The sequence below is a fragment of the Octodon degus genome, unplaced genomic scaffold, assembly GCF_000260255.1.
Source record: "Octodon degus isolate 3935 unplaced genomic scaffold, OctDeg1.0 scaffold00422, whole genome shotgun sequence".
Taxonomy (NCBI): Eukaryota; Metazoa; Chordata; class Mammalia; order Rodentia; family Octodontidae; genus Octodon; species Octodon degus.
In genome coordinates this window covers 101,291-108,131 of record NW_004524998.1, presented here as the reverse complement: position 1 = coordinate 108,131, position 6,841 = coordinate 101,291, and positions in this window count along the sequence as shown.

The window sequence follows — 6,841 nt, the reverse complement described above, 5'->3', positions numbered from 1 at the left end:
AGGTGCCATGGAGATGGCTCAGTAGAATAAGCACTTCCCTGACAAGCACAAGTGCCTGAGTTGAATCCCCGGTTCCAAAAAGAAAAAGAAATATTTGTACTAATACTGTTTGGACAAGAGAACAATGTCTGTATCTTGTACTATGAAGAACTACTATGAAGACAACAATATGCAATAAATTAATTATTGTAACTGCCCTACTAACCTGTTTTGAAACTCTCACTGCTTTCTTACTCAATAAAATTAATTTTAAAAAATCATGAATGCATTTAGTATAAAAAAATAAAAATAAATGACTCCCTACTGTCTCATAAAAAGGGCTTCCTGGTCTTCAAGTTGTGTTGCACAAAAAATAGTAAACTGCATACCTTAAGGGGGCCGGGGAGATGGCTCGTAGAATAAGCGCTTGCCTGGCAAGCACAAGGGCCTGAGTTCAATCCCTGGTTCTGCCACAAAAAAAGAAAAGAAAAAGAAAAAAAGGAACTGCATACCTTAAAGATTTAGACAAATCCACTCCATGCCTATTTTGTATGTTTAGATGAGATTATATTTTGTACATACACTGTAGCCACTAAATATTTTGTACAAGATTACATGTAGTAAGAACTGGATAAATCTAACTCTGTTCTATAAGGTCAAAAATAAAATAGTTTGAAAGTGTGTAAATGTATCATCTCAATAGAATTTGCACCTGTTTATGAAAATAGAAATATTTATATTAGCATTCTCTTAGTTTCACAATATCATAAATTTTAAAGTCAATAGTATGCAAACATCAAATGATTTTCATTAGATTGTTTTTTCAACATTATGAAAATGTAAAAGTAACAATCATTCAGTAGAAACTATACTCTAAATTGAGACATTTCCGATAATACCCGTATGCACAGATTGTGGTACTCTGTAGTGAAGCTGGGTAGTGCAGGGACCCACAGCACTCAGCAGCCACCAGAGCAATAGAGGAAAACACCTGATATTCAATGGCTTTTCCTGTTCTAAGCTAAGAAGCTCAGTGAGACAGTTGGGTTGCATCTATTTTTATAATATTTCCAATATTCTTTTCTCATGATTCGTTTATCTATATAACATTTAATTAGTATATCATCATTTGAAAAGTATTGGTCTGTCACAATAATCATTTAATGAATAGCTGTATAATTTTTTTGTATTTTAGGGAAGGGTCTACAGGGTGTTCAGGGTCTCACTACTGGATCAGACTCAGAAATGCACCTGTTTACAGTCTCTGAGAAGTTAGGATTACAGGCGCACGCCACCATGCCCACTCTATTGCTGTCTCAGTGCACCCCCAGGATATCTTTCCATTTTCTGAAATCTGAGATCACATTTTCAGAGTACTGTAATTTTCATTGACTAGATCTTTGACTTCTTCATTTAGGTTAATTCCTAAGTATTTCTTTTTCTGAGGTTCTATTGTAAAAGGTATTGTTTCTCTAATTTACCTCCCAGTGTGTTTGTTATCTGTGTAGACAAATGCTATTCACTTTTAGGCATTGAATTTGTATCCTGCTATGCTACTGAGTTTCTGCATTAATTCTAATAGCTTCTTGGTGTAGCTTTTTGGGTCTTCCAAGTAGAGTATCATGTCATCTACAAATAATGATATTTTAAACTCTTCTTTGCCTATTTGTATTCTTTTTATTTCTCTACCTTGTCTATTGGTTCTAGCTAATAATTCTAGAATGTCATTGAATAGGAGTGGTGATAGAGGACATCCTTGTTTTGTACCAGATCGGAGAGTAAAAGATTTCAATTTGTCCCATTCAGAATTATGTTAGCCTTTCAGTTGCCATAGATGGTTTTATGAGATTGAGGTAGGGCCAGAAAGAGAGCTCAGTGGAATAAGTGATTGCCTGACAAGCACAATGACCTGAGTTCAATCCCTGGAACCAGAAAATAAAAGAAAAAAGAAAAAACAAACAATTGAGATAGAGGTCATCTATTTTCTGCAGGTCTTTGAGCATAAATGAGTGTTGGACTTTGTCAAAAGTCTTTTCTGCATCAATTGAGATGATCCTGAGGTTTTTGGATTTGGCTCTATTGATATAGTGTTTTCCATTTATAGATTTGCTTATATTCAGCCATCCTTGCAACCCTGTTATGAATCCTACCTTGTCATGATGTACAATCTTCTTGATGATTTGCTGTGTTCTAGTTGCTAGGATTTTATTGAGAATTTTTGCATCTATGCTCATGAGGGAGATTGGTCTGTAGTTCTCTTTTTTAATTGCATCTTTTCTGGTTTTACTATTAGTATACTACTTGGCTCCAGGCATGATTTTCGAAGGATTGCTTCTTCCACAATTTCACTGGAGACTTTGAGGGGTATAGGGATTATATCTTCTGTAAATTTCTTACAGAATTCAGCTGTGAATCCATCAGGAATTGGACATTTCTTTGTACATTTTTTATTACATTTTGTATTTCATCAGCTGTGATTGGGTTATTGAGAGTTGTTATATCTTTTTAATTCAGTATTGGTAATTTGTACCTTTCTAGGAATGTGTCCATATCTTATGTGTTTTTTAATCTGTAAGAGTAAAGATTCTCAAAGTAGCAATTGATGATCTTCTGAAGTTCCACTGGGGCTTTGGTAATTACACACTTTTCATTCCTTATTGCTTGTATTTGAGGTTTTTTCTTTCCTCTTTTTGATGCAGTTATCTAAGGGCTTATCAATTTTATTTAATCTTTCAAAGATTCATCAATTCTTTAAAGTGTTTTCTTCCTCCCAATTTAATTAGTTTCTGCTCTAATCTTTATGATTGCTTCCCATCTTTGGGCTTTAGGTGTCATTTGCTTTTCCTTTTCTACATGTTTGAGGTGAAACATTAGGGTATTTATTTTTTTCCCAATCTATCTTCCTAATGTGTAAGTTCATAGCTACAAATTTCCTTCTAAGACCTACTTTAATTTCATTCCATAAACTCTGTTAAGCTGTGCTTGAATTTTCATTGAGTTGAAGATATTGTTCTCTTGATTAGTTTTATCTGTAACCCATTGGTGGCTGAGGCAGATGTTGTTTAATTTTCATGAATTTATGGGTTTTTTTTCTGGTTTGTTTTCTCATTTATTTCTAGTATCATTGCACTGTGTTCAGATAATATGCATAGGATAATTTCTGTTTTCTTCCATATACTTAAATATGACCTACAGCTTACTATGTGGTCTATTTTAGAAAATGTCCCATGCGCAGCTGAGAAGAAAAGGGATTCAGCTGTACATGGGTGGAACACTCTGCATCTGTCCAGTAAGTCCATTTGTTCCAAGTTCTGTCTCATTTCTGCTACTTGCTTGCTAATTTTTTGTCTGCCTGACCTAACTTTTTGGGACAAGAGAGTGCTAAGTTCTTCTGTTAAGATTGTGGTATTGGATATTAGATTTTTAATTTCTATTAATATTTGTCTGATATTCTTGTGTGTTCCTGTGTTTGATGTGTACATATTTATGTGTTACCTCTTCCTCTTGAATTTCACCTAATGATCATATAGTGGCTTTCTTTATTTCATTTGATCATTCTTGGAGTCAAGTTGAGCCTGTCTGAGAATATGATTATTACCCCTGCTTTTTCTGAGGTGCTGGGGCATGTAATATTGTTTTCCATCTTTGACCTTCAGCCTATGAATTTCTTTATGAGTTAAGTGTTTTATACACAGCATATTGTTGGATTTTGCTTCCTAATCCACTGAGAGAGTCTATTTCTTTTAATTGGTGAATTGAGTTCATTTATATTAATTGTCATATCTGAGATGCATTGTCTTATGAATGACATGTCATTTACCTGTTGTTGTTTGCCACTTTTCTCCTGTGCTTAATTATTTGTCCTATTTGGTGGGCTTTTTCTATTTTCCTTCGATGTTTTCTGGTCATTTTGGTCCTTCTCTAGAATATCCTTTAGTATTCTGTGTAGGGTTGGCTTGTCATCGTGAAAGTCTTTCATTGTTCCTTGTCATGGAAGAATTTCACTTCTCCATCAAACTTGAAAAAGAGTTTTGCAGGGTATGGTATTCTTGGCTGGAATATCTTTTAATAGTTGACTTGAAGCATTTGTTTCATCCTCTTCATGACCTCATGGTTTGTGGAGAGAATTCTACCATTATTCTGATGTGTTTTTCTTTAAATGTGATGTTTCTTTTTCTCTAGAGGCTTTAAGAGAATTGTTCTTGTGATGGATTTCTGGGATCTTGACTCTTCCATGTCTGGGTGTGTTTTTAATTGGTTGATGCTATTAGGAGTTCTGTGATTCAGTTACCTGAATGTCAGAGTGTTGCTCCATATTTGGGAAATTTTCTTGTATTACTTTTGCCCATGCTTTCTTTATATCATTTGTATTGACTCGTTTCTCATCAATGCCTATTAGTCTCACGTTGTTAAACTTTGCGTCATCTTGCAGGTGATGAATTATTTTTTCCTGCATCTTAGTTGTTTTTAAGAGATCTTTTCTTACCTTTTCACTAGCTGCAATGGTGTCTTTAAGGTCTGAAAGTCTATTTTCACTTTCATTCAAACAGTTTTGCAAGCTTGTGAATGAGATTTTAAGTTCCTCTTTATCTCTTTGACTCTGCTTCATGCGATCTGTTTCTTTCTTATATTGCTCATTCAAGGAGTTCATCATTTTTCTATTCTCCACTAATTTTTTATCAGTATCTTCTTTAGAAGAAGTTATTATTTTTTTCATTATAGTTATCCTTTTTTTTACTTCAGAGATTATTTCTGATCTGACTTCCTATATATGTTTCTGTAGTTGATTCTTCACATGGTATTAATTCAGAGATTTCTTTTTTTATGTCAGAGGTTGTTTTTGATCTGATATCCTCTATACATTTTTGCAGTTGTTTCTTTACTTTAGACTCCATTAATTCAGTCATTTCAGCTACGTGATTCCCAATTTCTTCTCTGCTATTGTATCCTGTATTTTTTCCAGTTGGACTCGGGGCCTGTGCTTACATTTTGCTCCTTTTCTTTTGCCATTTTGTATAGCATTGTACTCTGACATTTGTTGTAGCACTTTGGTCCAGTTATAAACTTAGCACCAAACAAAATTCTTACCCAATAGATATTGTACATTTTTATTTTCTTTGTTTTTTTGTATAAATCTTATTGAGAAACAAATAGCAATAAGATACCTTCAAAACAGATTAGGACTGTTTAAATTATTAACATATAGCATATAATTGTCTTCATAGTGGTTATTCATAGAACAAGATGCAGACATGATATTCTGTCCAAACATTATTAGTAAAAATATTTCTTCTCATTGAATTAAGAGAAAATAGCTGTATATCTATCCTCACTATTTTGGGATTATTTTTGGTTGTTTGTTTGTTTTTGTTTGTTTCTTTGATTGGTTGGTTGGTTTTGGTGGACCGGGGAATTAAACTCAGGCCCTTGCTTTTGCCAGGGAATTGATTATCCTACTGAGCCAACTCTCTGGCCCCATGTCCTCACTACTTTATATATACAGATACAAAATTGTCCTTCATTTGTATCCTGCCCTTTTTTTAGTTCTGTCAGAGGTGGGCATTCCCTTGCCAATTAAATAGTGTAGGTGCCTAAATTCATAAAAGATAATCCAATATGTTCCACTATTCCATAATAATAGAGGGTTATCCGCAGGACTGGCAATGTCAGAAGTTTTTGACTTGAGCCTTTTACAGCTCAGTATATTAATATGGCTTTACCCATTATAACTCGTTTCTAAACTTTTCTACTGAAAAGAATGGCTATCATAAAGAAATCAACTAACAACAAATATTGGAGAGCTTCTGGGGAAAAAGAAACCCTTCTCCACTGCTGGTGGAAATGTAAACTGGTTCAATCATTATGGGAATAAGTATGGAGACTGCTTCAAAAACTAGGACTGGAAATACCATTTAAAGCAACCATTCCTCAACTGGGAATTTTCCCAGGGGATCTGAAAACATCATATCATAGTGATATATGTGTGCCTATGTTTATAGCAGCACAATTTGAGATAGCCAAATCTTGGGAACAACCAAAATGCCCGTCATCTGAGGAATGGATGAAAAAGATGTGGTGTTTTTTACAATGGAGTATTACTCAGCTTTAAAGAATAATAAACTTGAAGCTTTTATATTTAAGTAGATGATAGTTGAGGATATACTCATAAGTGAAATAAACCAGACACACATGTGAAAATAACATATACTTTCCCCAGTATAACTCAAAAGAAGAAATATAAATAGAAAGGTATAATACAATTAAAAGGAAAGCAAGGACTTGAGAACTAGAGAATGAAGAAAGAGCAAGAAGAAGAGCAAGTAAACATGACAGAGGCAAGCCATACAGTTATATGTACAAGATGGGTAAAGCAATGATCCTGAGAATCTTCAGAAGATCTTTGAACCTAGCAGTTAATTGGAAGGATTCCCACCCTGACTAACTGTATATACTGACACCTGTGAACTAAGGAACTGCACTAAAGATGGCAATTTGTAATAGTAGGTTCATGCTTGGAGTGCCTGTCATTCTGGTCTTCTGAATTCGTACTGCTTGGCATGGCACTTCAATTGCTGCCATGCTGTCACTTGAGTATATGATTGTTTAAAACGGAAGGGGGTGGTGAATGAAGGCAGGAGACAGGAAAGGAGTGTTGCATGACTGTCCTGCAACAATGTTGCATATGGTTAGATTTCTGGACTTATGTGTAAACATATATAATTCTTTATTCCTATTTTTTATTTTTTTCAAAGTTTTATTGAAAAACAGATAGCAATGAGACAGTTTCAAATCAAATCAGAAGTACAGTTTCAACAAATAATACACTGCATATATTCTTCTTAGTAGTTAATTGCTGTACAAG